At 38.9% G+C, this 8,870-nt stretch overlaps 1 long non-coding RNA gene across 1 annotated transcript; it reads left to right on the forward strand.

Moving 5' to 3' along the window:
* On the forward strand, nt 1-1,323 carry LOC120725303. The gene is made up of 2 exons (XR_005694085.1): nt 1-849; nt 933-1,323. It is a non-coding gene; the product is annotated as an uncharacterized LOC120725303 (long non-coding RNA).
* Nucleotides 1,324-8,870: the final 7,547 nt, after the last annotated feature.

An 8,870-nucleotide genomic window follows, 5' to 3' on the forward strand; every position in this document is an offset into this window, starting at 1 on the left:
AAAATACATGTAGTTTTAAACTTGGTTTCCTTGGTATGTACCTGAATTTGATCCTAGAAAACCTATATGTAGACATATATTATATAACGAATATTTAGCAAAAGTAACACTCACTCCTTTGTGTGATGCTACATGAAGGCTCCAGATTGATCTACTAAGTATGTAATAGTATACTTTCAATGTGATCACATATAAATGTAATTTTCCCTGGATCAGACCACAGATAGACTGAACTTCAGTGCTAAAACACAGCAGAATAAAATAGATTAACCTTCTTGTGTAACGCAACACAAGTGACCTGTATGCAGAATGGGGTGGCAGTATTATTGGTGGCAATAAGTAGGTGTCTTTGGCAGGAGTGTTGTTAAGCAAGTGCCAAGTTGGCTGGCTGCGCAGCCCCTGAACGACGGGGACCTATGTTGTGGTGGAAGGGTCTCGTTGGCTTCGAACCCCAAATATAATCTGAGCACTCTATTTATCCTCACTGGCAACCTGAAACAACGCAGAGCATGTATTATCACTTCTATTATTAGCAGTCTGTGCAGTTATTTATAAATGGATGCAGATGATCAAAGCTGATTGGCTTCCCAGTGACTCTGTCAGGGTCCCTGTGCCTACCCGGTCGGCTCAGTATGGCTACATATGTTTTTATTTTCTTTTTTGTTCCTGCTCTCTCCCTTCCCCTCTTTCCCTCCTCCCTCTGCCTGGGCGGAGCTCACCTGTGGGCTCCTGCCCTTGGCCCACGCACCTGGTCGCAATCACGCACCTGTGGCTCATCACGAGAGTGTTCCAGCTCCTTTATAAGATGGCAGCTCTGCGTTTCTCGTTGCTGGACCGTTGCCGACCCTCGTCAGTGTAACCCCAGCTCAGTTACCTCTAGAGTGTTTTTTCAGCGATTTACCTTTATAATCCCTTCGTGTCTCTGTGTACAGATTCCCTGGACCAACCCCTGTGTTACCTGAGTGATTGGAGTATGAAGAGGAGCGTGAGGAGTGGACGGAGTGAGTGTGTGACTTTCGGCGTCTTTCCCGTTCGTGTGTGGACCCCCGGAGCCCGGCTGTCCCCTCACCTTTGTAAATAGATCACCTGCTGTATTGTAATAAAGACTCTTGTGCTTTCAAGACCTAGAGCCTGCACGTGAGTCCATTCAGTCCCGTTGTGACAGACTCCTGTTTCACTGTGTTTAAGTGTAAGTGAACCAGCACCCCAGGCCAAACTCAGAAGACCATTTTATTGGTATCATACTATAATATTATGTTAATGTAAGCACTCTGTTTAGCAAAGCAATGTGTGAAGATGAAATAAAATGGTTTATCACACTAACTTGTTTTTAGCAGATATGTACTACTGAATCATTTGTGTATTTCTCACAGAACAAGCCGGTACACTCAGACTGCTTATGAACACCTGGTAAGATTAAAACTATCTGCTATTTTATCTACCCTTTATTTATACAGGGCGGGTTGGCAGAACATCCATGTTTATTAATAGCAGATCCCTGGTAGTGAAATAATAAAACAAGAATAGACAGTATTAAGAATCCCTGAATTATTATTATTATTTTTTTTATTTTTTTTTTTTACATCAACATATATATATGTGTGGTTTAGAAAGATATTGAGATGGTTCTGGGAATACCGAGTTTTTCTAAGTAAATTGAAGAAATGGGCTGAAGGAGTTTTCCTTTAAAAGCAAAAGAAATCATTAAAAGACCCACTAGACTGCCTGAAATTTGCTTTCTCATGAAGCAAGGCAATGCCAGCAAGTAAGTTTGTAACGCTGACATTTACGTGGTCGTAGTATCTAAAATAAGAGCTACATAAAGTTTAGAGAGCTGTGCAAAATATGTGGGCACTTCGGGTGCTTGGATTTTTATCCATTAATGATTTATTCACTGTAACGACAGCCACAAACAGAAAGGGAGCTTAAAAAATCTAAAAAAAACTGGGTGAAAGTATAACAAGAAGAGCTAATGAAGGCCAGTCACATTTTACTGGTATTAAAATAAGATGTTAAATGAGAAACAGGAGCTTGGAACAACATTTTAGGAACAACTTCTGGTGGGAAGTCAGACACACGATGTACGTGACTTGACCAGTTATGTAAATTTAACCAGTTCTGGCGGTTAAATTTACATAACTGGTCAAGTCACGTACATCGTGTCAAGCTGACACCAAGATTCTGTCAGAGTTTTTCGGTCTACACCAACACTGTTTACATGATCAAGCAGCTGCAACGAATTACCAGGAACCAAATCTATACCATCAAATGTTCGAAAGCGATTTCCTAAAAGTGTTTATGATCAGGAGCTTCTGATAATGGCATGTAGCGAAGTAGATTTTAGATGCTGGCAGGCTAAGGGGAAAGAATGTTGGTTCCTAGAAACACCCAGTTTATTCAGCTGAAGAATGAAAGATTTCAAATGACAGATTTCTGAAGCGAAACATCTTAATGTTTGCCTTTTTTTTTTTTTTTTTTAAACACACGTATTTTTCTGAATGTTTTCAAGTAGATAAAATTGGTCTCAGAGTTGTTTTTATATTGTTTTAGAAAGAGTGGCAAGTATTTGTGGAACATATCAGAGAATATATATGTATTCTCATTGCCCATGTTTTATTAAGTCTTTAGTTTTTAACTTTTCATGCAAATATCTAATTAACTAGTCCCATGTCAGCAGCTCAGTACACTTAAGCATGTAGACATGGTCAAGACAACCAGCTGAAGTTCAAACCGAGCATCAGAATTGATTAATTAATTCTTGAGAATGTTTTCAGTATTTTGTTGAAACTGTACCATGACGAATTTTTGCAGTTCTGAAGGCAAAACAAGGTCAAACCCTGAACAAGCAAGGTATGCATATGCAATAAAGTTGTGTGTGTATGTGTTTCTGTGTGCAGAGTAATATGGTGGATGCTCATGTGATAATTGAAACCCTGAAGTCATCGTATGTACAAATAATCACTGTAAGCACAATAGGTAAATTTTATCTAAAAGATACAGTAGACTGTGGTTTTAGTCGCCTCTAGACTTTCTGTGAATTTCACCAAGACCATAATCTGCCTTTCTTTTGAGTGTTCTGAGTAGTTAACCAAACCAGGAAAAAGTTTGCTCATGCTCATACTGCAACGATCAGATACGGCACTGCATAAGTGCTCGTATAAAAACATTTCCCCTTTATGTTAAATATGACAAACGTGTCAAAAGATGTGTCAAAATTCACATCAGCAGCTCTGTAGATATAACACCTCACTAAGCTAAACTAAATGCTAAAACAAAGTGTGAAAAAACTAAACTAGAAAACTAAGTGAAAGGACAAATCTGAGGAAACACAGTTTATTAGGACTGAGGTATGTAAATCACAGTGAATCAAGTTGTCGATATTTTCATATCTGTACTAAATATTCTAAATCTTACCTCTGGCAAATACCACCAATACAATATGTAGTAAAGCATGAAACTACCACTGAAACTAATGAAAAATAGACTTGAGATTAAACTATTTTAAAACAATAAAAACCAAACTGAAAAAAATACATCAAAAACTGCACTGATTTTAACTTTATTATACTGATTTGTGAGTGTGTGTGTGCAGACAGCTGCAGACACGAGGGAAGTGTTGTTTTTATTATACTTTTTCGTAGTCTGATAAATGGATGCGTGTGAGCTGATGTACATTAATACAGAATCTGTAGGTAAGGGCTTTCTGGTTTGTGTTTGTACTTCCTGTATATTGACCAATTATAGTCTTTGTTTGATCCTTGTAAGGGTGTACTTAGCTTTTCACAGCTCTGCATAGAATCGTGTGAAAAACACCCTTACTGCTTCAATGAGAACTGAGAGCATTAGTAACAAAAAATCAAATGCACTTGTTTAATTGAGCATCGGCATCAGTAAGTGTGAGCACCTCTAGATGAAGTTTTGGGAATTTGTTGGTCTGGAGAACTCAAGTGTGTGTTGACACAATTTCTTAAGGTCATACTATGCAGTGCTCAGAAAACTGCAAAACAAAAATCAAGAGCTATATCCTAGACTCTTCAGGCCTCAGTTACCATGTTAAATTTAAAATGTTCTTGAACAAGTGTGGCTTGTTGGGGGAGTTGCTAAAAAGATGATGACAGCATGGCTTAGGTTTGCAAAGTTGCAAATGAGCAAATCACAAGACTTCTGGAACAATGTCTTTTCTCAACGCCACGTTTGGAGGAAACCACACACAGCATATCAGGGCAAATACCTCGTACCAAATGTCACACTCAGTTCCACGTGACCTGGACACCTTGCAATCAAAGTCAACCACAAACTCCTCTGTATGCCAAAGTATGCTGAAGTCAAATGTGAGGCTAACTGCCCAACAGCTAATGTTTTGCTGAAATCGGGTCATGCAGCAGGACAAAGATCTTAAGCAACAACAGAATGACTGAAAAAGGAAAGGCTCAAGCTGTTCCAATGGTCAGCCAAAGTCTGAAACTCAACCACATCAAAATGCTGTGGAAACCTCAATGAACTCAAGTAACATCACCAAAGTGGAGTGGACTAACACTCCTTCACAATGGTGTGACTGATAAGTCATATAAAAAACAATTACTTTATGTTATAGCTGACACTGAATTGGGAGTGTACTTAGTTTACCACAGGTTTGTACAGGGTCGTGGGAAAACTGGATGCTTGAGGTTTTGACTGAAGATGATCAGACATCATCTGACAACAGTGTAGCTTTTGCTTCAAAGTTAATAGGTATAGGGTCATAGCTTCATTAAATTAAAATTCGGATTCCATGATGACCCCAGGCAGAAACTCTTTAGGATCACCAAAGCTACTGCAGTTCATCCCATCCAGCGGTTTTTGAGAAATGTCTCTTTAGCTGCATTTTTGATAGTTGTGATGTAATTACGCTCTCGAAAAATCTTTCTGTTGCAAAAACCACTTATAGAAAAGTTCAATACAACCTCCCACAGTCACTGGTAGCATTTAGCCTTCAGGTTTTTGCTTTTACATCTGTCCAAGTCATTCATTTTCATCATTTCATAGACATTTTCTATGCTGCTTACAGCATCTGTCTTTTTACATTTACACAGTTAAATCAATATCTCTAATCTCTCAAACCTGTTGTCATAGGAAACTGGCAGCAGGTGGATGCTGCTGCTGCTGCTGCTGCCTCTGATGATGTCAATGACGCGGTGAGATTTGTTTTTTTCTATTTCGTTTTGAATGCTCAGCAGGACGATAAGCTAATGTGGCAACCATTTTCTCTCTTTTGTGAGATCTTGAGCTGGATTATAATAAACTGCCTTCCTTTCATAAATGTCACACCATGGAAAACATGACAGTGTGTGGCTTCGTGTATCTGTTGTGAGATAATGTCAAACTTTGATCTCAAACACAGTGAAGTGGTTAGGCCTTTTTTTTTTTACACTCAGCATGGAAAATGTGACTGATCGAGGTGCAGTATTCACTGGCCCAGATGAAAGACCCAAACCACTTCCTGTCTTCAGCAAGGTGCAGACTCAGAGACACATTTAGCGCTAAACAGGAAGATCTCAACCTTATGTAACCTTGGAAGACACTTCTCACACATGCATTCATTTAGCAAAGACACGAGAGAGAAGTGTTTAAATTACAAATTAGCCCATTTACTAATTGCTGTTTTTTAGTCTTTAACATGCAAAACGCTGGCCTCTCCCTCTAGTATTTCATCCCATCTGGCTATTAACTTTATTCCTCTTTTAATGCTGAGCATTTAATAAATGGAAAATGTTTGCTACTGATGGTTTCTAACAGGGAATGGCACAGATGGGCTTACTGCAGACTCAACAGCTTGAAAAGCAACATGTCCAGCAATGGCAAGCAGGGACACTGCCAAAGATTCAACAGCCTGTCAACCTATATGCTTCTTCACTTTGTGCATATTTATCAGCTTCTCTTCCATTAGGCTGCAACGCAAACAACACACAGCCTCAAACATATCTTACCTCTTTAAGCTTAATGGGCCAATTATGACTCTCACCGTCACTGGAAATCGTTTTCATTAGCTTCATTAGACAGTTTAATTGAATGAGCAAGATGCTAACCAAGCACCAACGCCGGCTTTCCAAAATCACTCTCTGCTCATCGTTAAGGCTGTGTGACTATCAATGCACGAACTGTCTGAGCTTCGAGGGTCCAACAAAAACAAAAAACAAAAAGAAAGAAAGAAAGAAAAAGAAAACTGTCAGCCCAGGCTGTCGATGCATTATGGCGCCTCCCTCGGAAATACTGGCACGCCGTGACTGCCTTTGTTTACTTTCGGATTTTGCTGGATGGAAATTCGGTTTCCTGTCTAAACTTTTGTACAAACTGACAGTATGTGACAAACAGGAGTTTCACAATTCAGCATGTATTTTAGTTTAGCAACACCACGCACTGAGAAAATCCTAAAATACTTGCGTGTGATAAGATCAGTGATACAACAGGGTAGCCAACACTGGTAAACACATTTTAGAGCTGAGGTGAACTGTTAGTCGTCACTTGGCCAGCATAAAATCAGATTTCACCCACCAGTTTGAAGCTGATAGGACGTCCGATGATGACACGACAGAAATTAACACATGAATTGAGTGGCATTTAAAACGATTTGAGTGCCTGTTATTTAACTCAACAAATACATTCGGGTTTAATGTTTGAACTTTAAAAGAATACATCTTCTAGCCTAAATGACTCCAGCTGCTTTAAGAAGTCAAACTTAAACCAGACACTTTGGCTTGATTCAGTCAAACTGAAATGTCAGGGTTTTTCTCATTTCCCACTGTAATTGAGTTTTGACAGGCTCTTTCACTGTTTCACATCAACTACAGCTTCTTTGCCTCTTCTGTAAGATGTTTCGCTCCAACTGCAAATCGGTGCAACAGTTTAACTAATGTCTTCTTTGAATTTATTGTTAGAAGCTCGTCTGGAGAGGTAATCTAAATGCAGGACACAGGAATCCTCGCAAAAAAAAGAGGGAGTACATGACTGTGAAGCATGACTGTCAAAGCTAGAGGCAAGCCTGGAGACACAGTGGGTGGATTGAAAGCAATCGAACAAAGGTGCAAACAACCAGGCACGGGTGAGGCAAGGACAAAAACAGGACGTAAACCCGAACTAAGCTGAGAAAACTCAAGTAAAACAGAAAGTAACCAACTAAGTAATTAACACTAGCACTGTGCATGAAGCTAGAGAGAGGACGGGGTGGTGGAGAAAAGCAGAGACACAAAGGGGCGCAATAAACCCAGCAGAAAACAAGGACCATGATATTGATACTTAGCTCACTCATTTTTAAATACATATACTTGCACTCATGAATCAAAATTTTCACTCATGAACTTAAACATCTGAGAAAATAACTCAAAATGTCTGGCAAATCTTTTTTTTCTGCCACTCGAACAAACTGTAAAACGTTTTGGGGCTTTCTCCACCCATAAGTAAAGATCTGAGGTAATTATCTGAAAAATTAATCCTACTTACTCACATTACTGAGAAAATAACTTGAAGTGGTTGTTTGCACTTAACGTGCTGGAGACTTGCAGCTATCTGGTCGTTAAGTCTGACGTCACTAGCCGTGTCTGGGCCTAAACTCCGCTGCAGGTCCATATATCAAATGATCACTATGGCATTACTGAGAGTTGAAAAACTGTCTAAAGTCTTTCATCTTTAATAAAATGGTCAGCGTTCTGCTCTACCAGGTGTAACAATTGAGTTTAACATCCAGGCATCCATGAAAACGGAATTTATGACATTTAACAGAGTTAGAAGTTAGCCGGAAGTTAGCTCGCTAGCTTCTATCTAAATACAATATAGCATGTCCTGACTGCAGGGTTTTGGAAACAAATTAAAACGTACAGCTCTGTTATCACTTCCAACATAAATGAAGACAGAAAACTAAACAGCAGTGACGTTTGTAGGGTTACTGAAGTTTGGCTAGCTGGTATATAATGATGCGCTACGTGACTGCTAGCGACACAGCTATGTTAGCATAATATAAACAAGCTAACTTTTTTTCCACTCGATAAAAGTTAACGTGAGTGTTCTTGGTGGTCAGGAACAAATGTAATCGCATGGCAGGATGCTGTAAAAGGACCAAACTTCAGCCAGGAGAACAACTGAGATAATCCATCCACAATACGAGGTTAGTCATTCATATACTGCTGCATGGGCTGGGCTGTAGTTACATCCTAAGGTTTTAAAAACTGAGCTTAAATAAACGATTAGCGGTAATAAAAGCTGAGGGAGGTCAACAGTGATCACTGACTGTTTTAGGAGCTTTTTGAGATTAAATAGAAGAAAATACATAACATTAAACATGTTAACAACACAAAAGCCATATTAAACGCAGACTACTTTAGGCCCGGAAGTAGGATTCGTCACGTCATCACTTAACAACCAGATAGACTAAATATAAATACTGAGAAACTGGAAACAGGGGACATTTGCTTTCAAAATAAATGTAGGTCAGAATTTCAGGTTATTGTATAAAATTTTGACTTACTAACTCAAACTTCTGAAAAAAAAAAAGACTAAAAATTCAGAAAGATTACATTAAATTTCAATTTACCTCTGCAAATCCGGGGGGAAAAAATCCTAGTCGGTGGCAGAAACGAGCTTCCGCGCATTTGAGTGTTTGCAGACAAGTTTTTGTCTTCTGAAACCCTCTTTCAGCATTTGTGCCATTTCAAATATATCCACTGTGTGCTATTTTCATCAGAATTAGCAACTTTTTTTGTTTTATTAAAATGTATTCAACTTTAATTAAAAAGAAACACTTAAATGAGATATTATCCCAGAGTGATGTGTTGGTTTAGTTAAAGATGACAGAAATTAAACACATTAAATCCCCAAAATAACCAAGCTCACTGTGTCAG

The sequence above is a fragment of the Simochromis diagramma genome, unplaced genomic scaffold, assembly GCF_900408965.1.
Source record: "Simochromis diagramma unplaced genomic scaffold, fSimDia1.1 OVJJ01000802.1, whole genome shotgun sequence".
NCBI lineage: Eukaryota > Metazoa > Chordata > Actinopteri > Cichliformes > Cichlidae > Simochromis > Simochromis diagramma.